Consider the following 17276-nt stretch of genomic DNA (forward strand, 5'->3'; position numbering starts at 1 on the left):
ACAGGGTTGGTTGTGCATTGATTTATAAGCTTACTAACAAATCTGCAATAAAAATTGGAGTTACTTTCCTGGAAGTAACCCCAGTAACATAATTTTACAGGCTGTTTTTTGGGAGCAGGATTTTTTGAATTGTCTGATTTTTAAAGTTCTGTGTAATCAGTTTGCCTCTCAACTCCCTTTTGTAAGGACAGCAAAACAAAAAAGGCTATTATTCTGAGTTTTCCTCTGGAATAGTAGGAGATCGCACAAAGCTATATTATTTTGTATACATTTCTTTTTCTCAGTGTTTTGTGAACTCTGGAAGTCAGCAGCTCTGAGGTCCCAGAGCCCTGGTGAGACACAGAAATCGGCTGATGCAGAAACCGTTGCAAGATCAAGGCCTTAGTTAATCAAGGCCATTCAAAAAGGACTGTACGTTTTTCTACTTGTTATTTTTAGGTGATCGCAGGGCTGAGCTGTCAATCAGACACATTTTTAGGGGTGTTGTGCATGTGTGCGTGCATGTGCATGTGTGCACCCAAGGGTTTGACCGCAGGTCTCTGGAGAGAGGATAGTGCAATAACAGCCTCTCTACCCCGAAGCCTCTGTTTGAGCTATGTTTCATTTTAGCTGGCAGTGACTAAGCCAACGGCTAAAATGCAGAAAAAAGTACGGCAGAGAGGCCCTCATAATGGCAAAGATGAAAAATGTGTTAGCGCAGAACAATGAAGTGATGGTAAATCTAAGATGTAGGCACCAGTCACCACTTGTACCATGCTGTTGTCAGAAGTGTGTTGAGATATCTGAGAGAGCAGGCTGAGAAAGGGAAGCTAATTATACCACATTATTCACTTCTGCTCATTAGCTATAGTACAAAGGCCCTGCTTTTTATGTATATATTAAAGTGCCAAGGACTACAGGAAGAGATAACAACGTTTCTTTTGTCTCGCTAGTGGGTCAGTTCAGACAGAAAAATCATGTTTTCATGGACCTGCAACTTTCCATCCTCCAGGATTAGGCATTTTCTCCTGTGTCACCCCTAACAAACAGAAAAAGGCAACTCCCTCCCTCCTGACACTCAGGAAAGCCAAACTAAACTAAAGCAAAGCTCCCGCGCCCCTTGGCAATTCCTCCCCCAGTACCTGTGTGAGGGTGCATGAGATGGTTCTGGCCTTCTCCCCTCTGCCAAGCGTAGGCACCTGTGTCAATGAAAAAGCTCTTCCTATTTAATCCCTCTTCACTATATACCCTCAATAGCTCCAGGGGCAATTTGACAGCCACAACCTACGCCCCTGCTGACATCTGTCCACAGTTTGCATTGTCCCCTCACACTGCCACTTGCCCCTCCATCATCCTGAGACTGCAGATAACTGTCTGCTCTCCAGCTGAGTGTCAATGAAATGAATTCAGCTGTTTAATAAACTTTAGATGGTATGTATAATGCATTCACTCTTAGAGGTTTTACCTGCCTCACTATCCTTGTATTGCATTTGGATCTGTAAATGAGCCATTAGGAAAAGATGAACAGGAAGGCAGAGGATTGGTTTATTGAAATTATTTATATATGAGAAATACCTGACTTTCAAAATTCATGGCTCTTTAATGCTCAAGTCACAGAGAACACATTAAATCTAAGAGGAGAGGAACAGGTATTCTACTTCCACACTAAGGTGAATGAAATCAAATTTGAGCATTGAAATCTGCCCTTCTCCACAATGAAAACTGCCTTGCTCTTCTAATTATGAGCATCACAAAAGTCACTGCTTCAGTGAAATACCCTGCAGCTACACAAAAGGATAGACTGGAGAAGCACACATCTACCAATAAGTGGCACTGAGCATCTACTCCATTTCTCACACAGGTTGGCATATCTCTCAGTGGTCCATCTGGTAGAATTGGATGGCATTTATCAGGAAATAATCCAATTGTGGCATGCCAAAACCTGAACATGAAAAGTACTTGTGCCTAGTGTCAATCATTCACCCTCTGACAGTTCAATAAACATCCTTTCTGTGATGGTTTTCAGGAACACTGACACCCAAAATCCTGGAAACAATGCCAGAGATGGAAATGACAATACTTCTGTGAAACATCAAAAGGGACCGACACAACCTGGCATGGATTTTGCCAAGTGTTGCTTAGCAATACAGTGTTCTTGTGGGCCGCTGGCGTGTCAGGATTAGCTGTGAAGGGAGTGATATTCACACCTTTGCTGAAAACGCATCCTTCCCAAATAAAGGAGTACAAAGTAGGGAAGTGCAGCATCAGCAGGAGCAGGGGATGCCACAGCCACAATATACAATTTTAGGCTCGCAAAAAGCCATCTACCCTTCCCTGTTGTCTTCCTCACATGGAAAGAGAAAGTGCCTCATCCAAGCACCACAAAGCCACAATCCTGTCCTGCCTCGCTCAGGGTCTCAGAGGGTACGAGGGGGTTTCAAGGACATTCCCTTTCGGGGCTGGGATCAGAGGGGTCCAAATTTTGCTACCAGCAGCTCTTGCAGGAGGTACGTGCAGGCAGAATGTGACCCGGACTGGGTTAGCTGCTGGTGCTCAGGGGATGATGACGGTGTATGGGAAGAAAGCCTGAACCTGGAATTGGGAGATGAATAACCAGTATCACTTCTAACAAGTATGAAACAGGGATGGTCATTTTAGCAGCATAATTGGTGGTAATAGTAAGAGGATGCAGAGAGCTCTTGATAACAAGAGAAAAAACTTGTTCACTTGCCACATTTCCCAAGACAGCCTATCTCCCCAGGTGCCTGGATGCCACCTGTGTCTCTGTAGCTGCCCATACCCCACCCGGTGAGGGATCCCAAAGGGCAAAAGCAAGATTTCCAGAAAAACAAAGAGTGCTTGGTGGCCAGAGGGAAAACGTACTATTTGATATTGCAAGCACCACTTTGCCACTGAGGAGGAAACTGAATTGGGGTAAGTGAAATAACTTGCCTGAAGCCACCGACAGACCTGGGAACTAAACTCTGGCCTCTTTAATGTGCCAAATCCTGGAGCAGAGGCTCACAAGGTCTAGCCAAATTGCCTTTTATCTGTGTGCCTAGTAAATGGGAGTGGGAGGAATGTCTGCATATCAAATAAGGGGGGTTTGTCCGTCTTGAAATTCCAGGTTTTCAGATCCAGGAATCAGCTGATGCCTGGAGCATATAAACTGCCTTTTTGGTGTGGCGAGGACAGACCCACAGGTCTAAACGCAGGCATGCCAGCCAAGCCTGTCTAAACACAAGTGCTGGGATCTGCTGCTAGTCCGGAGCTCGGAGGGAGGCAGCTGCTGGGGAAGGCACTTGCAGGGCAGTGCAGGTTTGCCACTACCCCTTTTGGCTCAGGACTGTCTAGTGCCTAGGCACCGCGGTGGTGATGGGGCTGCAGATACCATGGAGAAGGTGCTTCTGAACAGACAGGGTGCTCTGAACAGAAATCCTGAGGTGTGCAGATTCTTATATATACTTATGACAGTTTTCCAGGGAGAAGTGCAAGCTAACTCCATCAGTGCCTTTGAGCCTTGACTTGTTAATTGGTATTACTTCTAATTCCCAGCTATATTTTAAGGTATGAACCTAAGGAATTTTAAAGTCATTATGTGGGTGAGGGACTGATAAAAATAAATCCTTCAGGTTTGAAAGTGGCAGAGAGGGAATAAAAGGTGTTAAGAAATCCAGGAGTTTTCAGCCAATTGGTTCAAAAAAGCATCCGGGTGGACTGCAGCTCCTGGAGAAAGGTCACTGATACTACTCTGGGTACCTCTTTTTATGAACTTTATGCATCACATAAAATAAATTTAAAGCAGTTTAATTTAACAGTCTAATTAGTCATGGCTTTTTCATCTTGTCTATTTAACTATACATGGAACAAAGAGAAAGACACAGGGCCAAATTCAGACCTGGCACAAATCAGCCCTGCAAGTCAAGGAAGTTGTTCCTGCTCATCCAGGGCTGAATGCGGATGCCGGTGGCCAAATTCATCTCTGAGGATAACATCCCTAATGTCTGGAGACTTGCACCGAAAATGAATTTGGCTGCCAGGAATTAACTCTCTGCAGAGCGGATCCTTGGGTCTTGGTGTTCAAAGCTTGATACAGGTGACCTGAAATGTGGGTGAAACAGTTGGGAGAAATGGTTTAAAGAGTCAAGATAGTTTGGAACAAAACTCCTCTGTGTGTTGGCTTCACAAAGGTTCATTGCAAGCATTTTCCTTTGCTTCAGTCCACTTAATTTACACTCCCTTTCGCTTTAAATTTCAATGTTCATATAATCTCACAATCTCAGGCAAACAGCAGTCACATGAATGCACTCTCCACTGGAAATGAGTGTCTTTCTACTGCCTTTGATGTGGTTATACTGGTTATACCATTATACTAAATCACACCTTGTTCTTCAGCTCCTGTACGCAAACCCACAACATTAACCAGGTCTGGGTGCAGAAACATAAATCGATCCACATTTACGAAGGTGATGTTTCTGAGCAGATTTCCAGCTCATAAAGTCTTGGGCCAGCTAAAATCGAGACCTCTAAGTCCATAGTTAGATTCTGGTATTTGGGAGGGTTGCGATCCTGGTGCAAGCTTTCATTAACAAAACAAATTATTTTTCAAATATTGTAGATTCTAGCAGAAATCTATCTCCTATCAATTGAGACACAGGTCTTGTTTATTTTGTGATGTCCTTTTGCAAGAAAATGTACCAGGGGCAGGTTTCTATCTGATGCTGGCAGGCACTGGAGGGGCTTGGGGGGCAGACCGAGGTGGCTTAGCCACATGTCAGCCCAACCCTGAGTGACACAACAGTCCTTTACAAACAGCTCTTTTCAAAGTTCCTGCAAGTTACCACTTCTTCAGCCAAAAATAACTGCAACAAACAACATGAGCACAATAAAGAAATTCAAATATATCTTAAACCACCTAATAATTAACATTGTTCAATTAGTCTTCTGGGTGCTCTGTGCTGCTGTGTGGTCTCCCTGGAGGCACCACCAGCACCCACAGCGGTGAGTTAACAAGTTCTGATTGTATCTTGTCCACGAGTCGGCTGCCTCACCACACTCCTTCTTTGGCCTGGCGTTCCTAGAAAGAACACCCACATCTGAGGACCTTCTCCTTTTTCCTGGTGGAAACTGATGAAATGCTCAGCCCTCCATTGTAACACATTTCAAGGTGCTGCCTCTGCAGGGCTGTGTGAATGTGGGGCTGAGCAGGGTGCTACCCCATGCACCCTTCCTGGGCACCCTGGCTGAGCTGGTCTCATTGGTTGTGGGCTGTGGGTCCCTGTTTTGACAATATAGTTTCAAGAGAGGGACTTCATCCTCTCTTTAGGAGCATCCACAGACATCAGTGCTTCCTGTCAGGTCCAGCATCTGTTTAAATTACTCCTGTTTCTTCTGAAGCTTGGTGTCACCAGGCTATCAGGACTTTTTATACATCTTTCTCTTACTACTTTAAATTAATGTTTCATTTAGCTTTTCCACAGCAATACACTCTTCTCAAAGTTTCTTGATGCTCTGATTATACTTTTATCCTTCTTTTCTTCAGGTTCAGCCAGCACCTGTGCAGACCCTGGACCTCTACGCTGTCAAGAAATTGCATTTTCCCATGAAATGCTGCACAATCCAAACAGCATTGCAGGAGAGAGACCCCAAAGGGAGTCCTCAGTGTGAATGAAAGGGACCCAGTAGACACATATAGCACAGGAACACATTTGGCGTTAGCCAAACACATCTATCTGTAGGTAATGCGAAATGTTCTCTTTTTACACCTGTATCTAAACACCTGTATGTAAGGATGAGGGGCTGCATCAGCTCCTTCAGTCCTGCTCTGCTGGAAGCTTCCCCACTTCTCAAAGCTTCCCACATCTTTGGCATTTCTTCTCCTGCCCCTCTGATGAGTGTCCTGCATGCACTCGCTAGAAGTCCATAGTGCCACCTTTAGAGATTTAGCTTTTTAGTTTCCTTATTGCTCCTGGCTTTTCTTTTCCTAATACCACTGGGGTTCGCCCCACGCTGGCTTGTGCACCGTTGCTGGATGGGCGGCTACTAACCCTCTTTTTCCTCTCCTGGCTGAGAGGGAAACACTGACCACAGCAGCAGTGCTTGGTGCCAGGAGGACCCTGGAGCTGGCGCTGCTGCTGCTGGCATCTGGCTTTCCCTGTGCCCCACTGCAGCACATCCCCTCCCCTGTATCGTTTCCCACACAGCGGGCCATTTTAATGTGCCATTTTCTGCAGACTCCAGCCTTCGCTGCTTTGTGCCTCCCTGACTTGGGACTGTTTTCTTGTAGTACTTTGTATGAAGTGTCTCACAGTGCTGCTTTCCAGGAACTGTTCTGGACACGATTAATTCCTCTGTGTGGCAAATTTTAATTGTTTTATCAAGGGTTTTTGTCTGAGTTTTCCAATATCTTTCCCTAGTGTTTTGCCTCAAATTCCAGCCATAATATCTTCCCTCTAATAAGGGACTCAAACCTGAAAACTGTAAGATTGGCACCACAACCTCAGGTTACTAACAGACTCTTTTATGGTTTCATCTGGAGTTCGTACCATGTTATTTCTGTCTGTTGAAAAATAAGATATTGATGTACTGCCTCTCTCAGGAGAGTGGAGGCTGAGAGCGGGAGGCAGACAGAGCGGAGGCGCAGTGGGGAGAAGGCAGGCAGCCGGGGGGGGCAGCAGGGCAGGGGAGGGGGCGGCTGGGAGAGCGGGGCCCAGGGCAGGCAGGCCTGGCAGCGCCTCAGAGAGTGGCTGCACAATGGGCAGGGCTGGGCTGGGCAGGGCAGGGCAGGGCAGGGCAGGCGTGTTTTCCTGAGCGGTAATGTCATGATGGCTCCTGAGGGCATCGTAATCTGCTCCTCAGCTATGCTCTTGCTGGTTTTTCCCCCTAAATACTCAATCTCCCACCGAGTGCCTACTGGCACACACACGTGTGACCCCCCAAACACAGGGTGGGGCAGCCCTCTATCTCGGCCTGCTCACTGTGGCTGCAGCTTTGGAGCAGGCTCGAGCAGCTCCAAAAGTCTCATAACCCCTGAGCTGTGTCTAATCAGGCAGCATCTGAGATTAATTGCAAGGGTTTTTCTCTACCCACCCACAGAGATAAATGCAGAGGAGCCAATTTGGTAATTGCCCTGAGTGCTGGTGTGCTTCTGAGTTGTTCCTGGGCCAAAGTAGGGCTGGGTGAGGGAATATTGGCCAAGATGTGGACTGAGCACTTGCTGCTGCCCCAGCTGATAAATATATCAGGGTGTCTTTAACGGGGCAGAGCCAGGGAAAGGGGTGCTAGAAAGGGCCTGGTGGGAGAGGTGGGCTCGGAAGGGGTCAGGAAGGTTGTCACAGGTGAACACAGTGAAGTTATAAATAAAAGAGGGGAAAGCTCTACCTTGGCTTGGCTTTGGCTCCCTCCTGCTTTCAAACAGCTTTGAAACCTGCTGTTGGGGTTTCCTACATTCCCTTGTACCAGAAAGAAAGGGGTAACCATTTTGCTTGTCACCTTTGAACTAGCAGCCATGCCTCAGGTGTGACCTTGGTGACAGTGACCCATCTGATGATGCCATTATCTAAAGGTGAAGTGCTCTTGTTTGTTTTTGGTAACCTACAGTGTCGTCAGGTTGGTGCAGGACATATGTTGCTGTGCCATTGAAGGTGCTGGGGTGTAAATAGAAATAAAAGGCTGGGTGGAAGCAGAGATGCCATTTGAAGTGGATGGTGCTTTACTGGCTATGGGTAGGTAGAGAGGGAAAAAGCAGCCTTGGCACCTGTTAGTGGCCATTAAAACCTCCCATGTTCTGCTAATCTGTGCTCGTAAAAAGGCCATCTGCTAATGCTCAAAGGTCATTAAGTTACCAGCCCTGTTTACTCCTCCAGTGCTGCTGGGCCAAGGCTTTCTGAGAAAAGAGGGCTTAAATGGTTATTATGGTGGCGCCTGCTCATGCTGCTGTATGGTTAAGGGTCTGTCAGTATTTTCATTAGAAACCCAGACTTTCAGGACGTTTTAAACTTGGCCATTAAAGTGCCTGCTTCTTGCTGCCTGTGCAGGCTGGAGTGTAGCCTGGCAAGTTTAAGGGACAGAGAGAATTTTTGTAGGCATGTGTGGGGTTTTTTTATTTATTTTTTGTTTGTTATTTGTGGGGGGGGTTTTTTATTATTATTTTTGTTTTAAGAACTCAATCCAGCTTCTGTTTTAATTTGGGGAATTGAGAAGTTCAGAGAGCTTTGGTCTGGGGTGCTCTGGCATCGCTGCTTTAACTCAGCCATGGCTGTGCTTTAGAGGGAGAAGTTTTGTGTTAGATTGTTTTATGGTGAAACTGCATATTGATTTTATATTTTCATTACAAGAAACAAAGCAAAAAAAGAAAAAGCATAGAAAACTTAAGACGATTTTATGTGCAGCTCTAAAGGGTACTTTTTTCCTAGAGGTGTGGGGCTGTACTGCCTGTTGCTGGTGGGGTTACAAGAGTCTGCAGGACGGCCTCCCTGTATAAATGACACTGTCCCCAAGCAGGCAGCATTTGTGTTTCTCATGGTCTGGAAACTGTGGGTGGGTTAGGGAACAAGCTGAGGCCCGAATGCTGAATTGCCTTGATTTCATAGGTTTTAGTCAAACATTTGAGGTTACATTAACATAGTTTTCTTATGGTTAAATGGAACTATCAAAAACTTCGATAATTCTTTTTTCCTTCCGAGACTTCCCAGTGGTAAAATGAGATGTAGCTGCTCGAGTTTTTATCCTTCATTTCTGATAATGACAGTGTCTGTCTCATAAAACCCTGCCTTTTATCTTCCCCAATTAACTGAGTCGCTGTACCCTTGTGCTGCGAAGTTCTGAGTGTGCTGCAGTCTTTTCCCAAGCACAGTCAAAGCACCTTTTCACCACCTCCGTGGGGCCAGCTTGTCCACAGCACCCACCCTCCAATCTCCTCTTCCATTGACATCAGTTTAATCTTTTGCTTTTCTGTATAACGTAAAGAAAAAACCTGGGTCAATGAATAATGAAAGCTCATTCAAAACCTAGAGTCTTACAGTTTGGTCTCTGCTGTCTTTTATTTTAACTGGAGCTTGTCTCACGTAACTGTTTAATTTTTTATTTTTTATTTTGTTAATGCATTCAGACTTTCTTTTGTGGATTTCATGGGGTTTTTCATCCAGGATTTAGGGAAAGTTCACACTGATGTCTGTGATTCGCTTGTTCTTCAGATTGTTTTTATTTCTGTTCCAGCTGAGCTCCAAGGCCAGCCAGGGACAGGATGCTGTTGTGCTGGCCACTGTGTGTAAATAAAGAACATGGACTGCCTTGGAGAGCTAAGGGTCATAAAAGAGCATGCAAAACAGAGGGAAGGAGTATATCTCACTTTTTCTTTTTAAACAGCCTTTCTAAACATGATGCTGAACTTTAAAAAAAATTTAAAAAAAAATAAAAAAATTCAAAAGTCTCCCTAACTCAGCAGAGATGTTTTTCCCAGACCCCTCTTCTTACCAGCCAGTCCTTCTTAAATCTATAACAACCCAACAGGTAGTTAAAATAGTCCTGACTAATTGTAACCAGGACTGCTGGCTTCTTCTGAGCTTTTGTTCTGATTATGCACCACAGCCAAAAGCTTCAGGAGGTATACAGACATAGTAGTTAGTCTAAGAACTCAAAACAAGAACAACTATAGGCCTGTTTTTAAAAATTTTATTTTAAGGGCTGGGTTTAGGGGTTTTTTTATTATCTTTATTATTAAACTGCTATAAAAGCAGACCCCAGGCCTCTGCTGCAGATGTGTCTGCCATGGGCCAGATAACCAGTTGGTATAACTCAGCATTGCTCCACTGACTTCATGAAAAGACTGAATTAGAGCATGTGTTACAAGTTGAGGTTTTAATTTAGATTTTCTTGAAACACAATAGAAGTGATAAAATTAGTGCAATCTCACACCCGTACTTTAACATCTACTGTTTAATTTTATTTTTTTTTAATAGTATGTCAAATGCTGGGCAGAACTCGTGAATGTAAAACATCTTCAACAGGCATGTGGTACAGCAGCTAGAAGTGTGACAACGGAGGGGTGTAGTGTACAGCAGAGTCACCTCCTCCCCCCTCAACCTGCAACGAGTGATGTGATGATCAGTAGCCTCTGAGACAGGCTTAGCCTGACAGAACTTGCTGGTGGCAATAAGAAGTGGAGGCTTTAAGCTAGTAAATTAATCAAAGAAAATGGATGCGGTTGTCATGATGGTATAGAAAGCCAAGCCTGGGACTCTCTGGGACAAGAGGCTACAGGAGGAATTGTCCAGTGGTACATACAGTAAGGTACTTGGAAAGGCAGTGATGCAGTGAACAGCCATTGTCGACACTGGAGTGGTGGGAATTGCCATTTTCCTCCCCGCTTTATCCCTCTGTTTGAACCAAGTACTAAAAAAGGTGTTTCATATTTTTCCAGTAGTCAGTACTTAAAATATTTTTATTCCTTATAGGTACTGATACAGTCTGCTTTGGTAGTACGCATGCAAGCAAACAAGGAAAGATACAGAAAGTAGAGGCGATTCCTTGGATGTCATGTTTTGCCGAGGCTGTAAAGGGGAGGAGGCAGCAATTTGTTGGGATTCCAGCTCAGCACACACAGCCAAATTGTTGGTGAGTTTTGGAGTTGAGGGAAAAAATATTTTGCCTGGGGAAGGCCAAGGGATTTCACTTTACAGATATGCTTCTATTTTACTGCATATATTTATTTGTCTGTATCTTGTTTCGGAGTAGGTTTGGGTAGGCTTGCTCCATAGGATTAAATCATATCCCAAACCCTCCTGGCTTTGTGACAGTACAAACATTATTGGATTTAGTTCCCTTCTGCTTATCCACCTCCCATCTTCCAAGATCCCCATTATTATTATAATAATCCCCACAAAACTCCTGCTCTGAGATCAGAGGGGTTTTCAAGTGCCAAAGCAATCAACAAAACATACCTGGTCCTTTTAATCTCCTTTAATCCCATCATGTGGGACTATACCAATAGATTATCATGTATCCAAAAATTCTTTCTTTGTAATGACACTTGATTTTTAGTTCACAATTTTCAAGAAACTGTCTCATATATGAAATAAGATGTACTAGGACCTTCTTATGCCATCAATAAAATAAAAGTTTGGCTTGAAAAATTATCTTTTGGAATAAAATAGAATAACAAAAATCCATCATTATCTATGTTTCAGAAAAGGATTGTGTTTTGTTTACCATTTTAGTTAGAAATGATGTATGACTACATCATAAAACACTTATATTAAAAAGATCTCACCCTGAATTCAAAATATATATTGTACTCTCTTATCGTCTAGTCATTTTAGAGTGAAAGTTAAAAATGCCCATCCTGTGGTAGTAGTTGCCAGTATTATATCTTATAGCTGATATATTCTTCTAATACTTTTACTTAAAAGGCCTATTACTCAGGGTTTGTGAGTGTAGACATTTATTTTCTTATTGAAAATGGTAATGCTGCAGATGCTGTTTTTGTATTTAGATTGGCATTTATGGTTTTCCCCTGGGCTGCTGAAGGTCAGCCCAACTCAGTCTCTGGAAGTTTGGGTCATATCTGTGTACCTTACTGAAGAGGGGGGAAATCTTTCCATGGGGTAAGAAGCAGTGGAGAACAGCAGCTTGCATTATTTTGCCAAAGTGTGGTCTATGCTTTCTGTTGGGTTTTTTGTTGGTTTGGTTTTGGGTTTGTTTTTTTTCTGCATATGTGGAAAAACACTCAGTTTTAAAGAAAATCAAGTGTTAGCAGAATAAAGGGTGGCCCGTGGCATGGTTCAAAGTCTTGAGGGCTTGAGCTGTCCAGGAGTTTTCACAAAAAATCCCTGTATCAGGAACAGACAATATGACAAAAAGCAGGAGACTGCAACATCCTGGTTTGATGTTTTAGAGATGAAAAGTTTCTCCTGCCTGAGGCATAATTTTTTGGCTTGAATGAGAGAGCCTAACCCTAAGGCGAAGATGCTAGGACCAAGATTCCGGTTACTGGTTTGAACTATGCAGAGCAGAGACTTACAGCTGACTTTATCGTGTCCTAAGTGAATGCCCTCACCAGTAAAAAGTGACTATTGTAAGTCTAAAAAAAGGAAAGAGGAGTTTTCTCTGGTGGTGGGGTTTTTATTTTGTTTCATTTTGGCTTTTCTCCTAAAGAATCTGGATCCATGCAGAACATCAGCATCTCTGAAAATTCAAAGTTTCACAAGCATGGAAAAAAACCCCAACCCTTTCCCATACATTTGATGAGGGTTTTTGACTCAAGTCGTAGAAGAGTGTAAGGCAGAATAGGGTAAAATCAGGCCAGGTGCTTTTATAGGAAAGCAAATGCTGGCAGATGGGGGAAGTCTGTAAAGTAACTAACCTGAACGCTGCTCTCTGGCCTGCAGAACAATTTACTGAAGGGGCGGTTAAATGGCACAGATTAAGCTCATTAATGGTTCAGATATTTGCTTGGTTTACACAATGGTGTCCAGCAAATTATATTGATGCTTGACAGAATTATTGTCATTATTTATTTTGCTATAAGCCAGATTTATAGATATTTGTAGCTTTTGTAAGACTAAACATAAGAAACATTAATAGCTTTACTAATTATATCACTGTTTTAGAGATATAAATAGTGATAAAAATGCCAAGTAAAGTGAGCTAGTAAAACATTTTAAAGAGAATTTTAAAGTGAGTTACTGATTGATGATCCCTTGGGTGAGTCTTAACTTTTGAATGTGAGAGAGGCTCTTCCCACTAGGGCACAAGTGCCTTTTGCCTCCATCAACTCTTTGGGGAGAGACAAGGAAGAACAACAGTTTTATTGAACGACTGATTATTAAATCAGATTGCATAATCTGAAAAATATTGAAATCCTATAATAGAATAAACTGAGAATGAACTTATTACAGCACAACAGGGTTTGGTTTTGGTTTGTTTTTTTCTTTTTCACCTTTACTTTGTCCTCAACCCTTCCTGTCTCCTGGATGCTTTGTCTGCACTTCTTTGTCTCTTATAGCACACTAAAATTGTAACCTCTTTAGAGCAGGAGCTGTCTTTTCCCTCTGCTGTATTACAGACATGTACAGGCCCTAGCACAGCACATCTTTGATGAGGTATTTGGGGTCCTAACAGCAATATGAATAATAATTTCATGGCTGTTAAAAAAATAAATAATTCTTCAATTGGTAGAGTGTCTATACAGGACTACATAGAAATTAAAAGTGTGTTTTTTACACAGCTGTCAAATGAAAAATCTGTTTTCCTATCTATTGATCCTGGTTTTGCTGTGAGCATCCTTTTAAGGAGGGAGATAATGAGTGAGAAAAGAGTTAATAAATGTTCAGCCGTTACCACAAGCATGAATGGAAATCCATCATCGGTTTAAGTGCTGGATGAGCTCTAGACAATAATCCAAGCCTGTTTGACCACGAGTAGTGCCACTGTGAAGAAACCCGCAGGGCCCTGGGAGCTGTGATCCTTAGGGATGGCACGCAGTTCCCTGCTTTTCTCTGATACACAGCATTGTAAAGCCCTGTGGTTTATTTTTCACTGAGTTTTGTAGTGACCTGGTTGAAACTCCCTTGAAGCTAGTGGAAAGACTCACAGTCCCTAATGGCCTTTGGATCAGGATTGTTGGAGTGCTTTCTAGGAGTAAACCACCAGTGGGAAATTTCTCCCAGGTGGGGGATTTTTTTTTCCTTGCCTTTTTTTTTCCTTGCAATTTCTGATTAATTGCTCTTCCTAACACAGTTGTGGATAGTGTATTGTAGGGAAGCGTTTTCCTAGGAGGGGGAAGTTGGGGCCCACCTCATCCATGGCAACATCTCATTGCTGTTTGATGTGATGAGCACAAGGGCAGTGCACCAGAGGCACAGCTTTACAGCAAACCACGCTGAGCTTGTAATGAAGATGGGGGACGTGATCCTGAACCCACTGAAATCCTCTGCATTTGAGCTGCCTCCTTGCACTGACAACAGGCTAAGCGAGTGACAGTGGGATTCATAGTCCTCATGGGGAAATTAGGATGATGCATCTCCACTGGGGCTGGGAGAGCTGAAAAGGTTTGGCACTGGCGCTGTACAGCACCCAAATGTTCACCGACACCATGCAAACATCTTGGCTGTGTAAAACAACGGGGAAACCTCATAGGAACATGTTTTGGTGAAAGTTTTCTGGAATTTCTTTCTAGTCATGCTGTAAATATCACAGGGACTATTCTCCCTTTGATCCCAAACTAGAGATGAAAGGGACAATTTGCACACATTTTTGAACTGTATAAAACATGTGGCTTCACATTGGTTCCAGAAACAGGCCAAGATGTAGGATAATCTTATTTTTTTCTGAAATATTTGAACTGTCTCTTCTCACCATGTCATGAAGCTGTGCCATAGCCTTAGAAAACAAACAAATAGAGTGTGCTGTGGGACTTAATTCTCAAAATGTGGGCAAAAGGAAGAGTCTGTTTGACTTAGGTTAGCAGAACTTTATACTCAGTGCTAAAATTCAAAGTCAGATCACTGTGTTGTTGCCTTATTTCCATCTTCTGTAATATACTCCATAGCACAGAGCTTAAACTTAGAATCTTTAGATGGGAGGTTATTTGACTTTTTGTGGGTTGAAAACATGGGGAAAAGGCTTCATGTGTGGCTCTAGCCTGGGAACAAAAAAGATATCAAAAGCTTTTAATGTGTCCTAGTGGGGATGAGCATTTCAGGTTGAAACCTAATCAATCGGAAAACTAAAAAGGGGGGGTGGAGGGGTGTGTGTGTTCTACCTTTTTGTCCCCAGAAGTGTAAGCATATTTGTGGGGACTGCACGGGCTTCTCTTCCTCTTGGTGCTTTGGGAATGTTATCAGGTAGTTGGTCAACAGTGTGCAGTGGGAGGTGTAGGTAGCAGTGCCCCACATGCCAGGAGGACTTCTTGAGAGGACTTCTAACTCCTTCTCCGGTATCTTCGGCTAAAACCTCACCTCACAGCCAATTTAAGTGATCAGTGTCAGTCTGAAGCAGTTGGAAGTAGATAAGACCATGTTTCATCCACCTCAGCAGATGTGTTGTTAAAATACTGTATCATACTTTTATGAGCATGTTTGGGACCATTGCTTTCTACCTGCACTCAGGTTCATGGGCTTCCTTTGCTTTTACTCTCTTTCCCAAGAAGGCTCTTCCACTTAGAGATACTTTAAACTTCTTGGAGACCTCAGGATCTGGTCAGCTATCCTAAAAAAAAAAAAGAAAAATAAAAAAGACATCGGCCAGTCTATGACTGTAAAGCCCAGTTTACAGGTAAACCCAGAAATTCAGGAATTAAATTTGCCTTCAGTTGATATTTGAAAGAAATTATGAAAAAATAATGGGGTCTGAAGTGGTTTTATGATTGCCAAGAAATATCAGTCCTGAAGTTTCAGAAGGTTAATGACTGCCTGTATTGAGAAAGAATACAGCCCTGTCTAATTATCCTGCACCAACAAGGGTAAAGGTTTGGCAGTTGAGTGAGACTATATCAGGACTAGTTGAATAATGTCAATATTTTTTACCTCCACGCTTTTCTCCAAAAAAGGGGATGTTGCATCTTTAATTAACTGTTATATGAATACATTTCAGATAGACCCAAACACAGGGCAACTGTGTTTCAAAATGCTGTTTCTACATTTAAAATGTATTTGAAATGTAATTTAAGAAAAAAGATAATGGAAAAAAACCCTAAAATAACTCGAAACAAGCCAGAATATAGTAGCTCATCATTACACTAATATATCAAACAATATGAGCTTAGCTTAATTATCCCCTTTGAGAGTTGAGAAAACTAAGCACAACCTTCAATTTACAGCTGTTTGGTGCCGGGAACCTGAATTATTATTTAAGAAGAAGGGGGAAAAAAAAGTTTATTTATTGTGACCTACACTCAGTTTTTATTCATCATGGAAAATCTGTATATTCACAAATGAGGGCTATTCATCTGCAGACTGCAGCATTCTTCAGCTGTCCGGGGCTGCATCAGCCGTACTTCTTCAGCTTTTGTGTTCATCTCGAAGCCTCTTCATCCAAATTGTTCATCATCTTGATGGCGGAGCTTTATCTTGCTCTAGTGCAGCTGCATTCCCCTTATCCAAAGTGCTGAGAGATACAAGGGAGAGGGAGAGAGGGAGAGAGAGAGAGGCAGAATAGAAAAGAGAAAAAAGGAATGGCCAGTGCTCATATGAGGATAATTTGTAGTTTCTCAATAATAATAAAAAAAAAAGGAGGACAGGCTAATTACTGGCTTAACTAGGGCAGCCTGTGGATCCTCATGTCAAAAGGACTAGCGTAATTATTTGCCATCAAAGCACATTCATATTGTGGTACAAAAGAAGGGCCTTTCGCAAATGGATCTCACTAATAAACAGGGCTGAGAGGAGCATTATGTGTCTCCCTGGATGCAAGCGCATTAACACAGTGACATGGAGCATAACTCTCAGCCTGGAGAGGGGGGGGGGGGAGAGGAAGAATGATAATTATCCCCCCTCCCCATCTTTCCTCTCCTTTTCCTTTGTGTTGGGCTAGCAAGCCGAACGCGACCCGCTGGAAGGCCCAAGGCAGGCTATTAGTGACCTCTGAGCATTGACAAGGTGGCTACACTCTTAAAAGCCCGGCTCTCCATGTCAGGAGGGTTGCAGGAGCCTGTGAGAGGAGCTTTAAATGGTCCAGCAAACACTTCAACCTTAAAGACACCTGGAAGGTCGTGACCAATTTAATGTAGATGAATCTGGCATAAAGAGGGCTTTTTTGAGCCCACAGACAAAAGTTTTATTTTCCCTTATTCTTTTTTTCCCCGATGTTGTTTTTTCACAGATCTTAGCATAAGAGATACCAGAGAAAGAGACTTGATTCTGGAGACCACTTCTGCACTCGCTGAGCAGATGTGGTGCCAGGCGGCCTCAAAGGCTGTGGCTTTTCATTAGGAAAAGTGAACAGGTTTGGAAAGAAAGAGAAGGGGCATGTATATACCTTCCAGGGATGTCTGCAAGCATTGACGCACTAACACATTTCTAACTCATGTGCATTGCAAAGTGTCTGTGTATGTATACAGATATATATGTTATATGTAAAGAGACTCTTTAGGTTTGGGGATTCTTTTTTTTAATACTCCAGCTACATAAGGCTATTCACCTCCGATGCCCATTGGCAGGTGTACCCTGGTTCCTTTCCTGCCAGCGGTTTATTTGTTGGGCCGGTGTCTGGTGCTGGCTGCTGCCACTGCAAACCGTCTCCAAGTGAGCCCATCACTTGCAGTGGATTAAAAGGCTTTGCAGTCAGTCTGGCAGAGCTGG

The 17276-nt window shown here is 43.1% G+C and overlaps 1 long non-coding RNA gene across 13 annotated transcripts in view; it reads left to right on the forward strand.

Annotated features, from left to right (window-relative positions):
* The window catches only part of LOC130157477 (uncharacterized), a 224892-nt gene that overhangs the window by 43617 nt on the left and 163999 nt on the right, over nt 1-17276 (forward strand). For 10 of the 13 annotated variants that reach the window (XR_008824896.1, XR_008824894.1, XR_008824900.1 and 7 more), the window contains exons 2-3: nt 5522-5717; nt 10434-10593. This is a non-coding gene — a long non-coding RNA (uncharacterized LOC130157477). Of the gene's footprint in view, nt 1-2752; nt 2914-5521; nt 5718-10433; nt 10594-17276 lie in introns of those variants that run through there. The other 3 variants (XR_008824903.1, XR_008824905.1, XR_008824898.1) reach the window with 2 other exon arrangements.

This window comes from Falco biarmicus, chromosome 12, assembly GCF_023638135.1.
Source record: "Falco biarmicus isolate bFalBia1 chromosome 12, bFalBia1.pri, whole genome shotgun sequence".
NCBI lineage: Eukaryota > Metazoa > Chordata > Aves > Falconiformes > Falconidae > Falco > Falco biarmicus.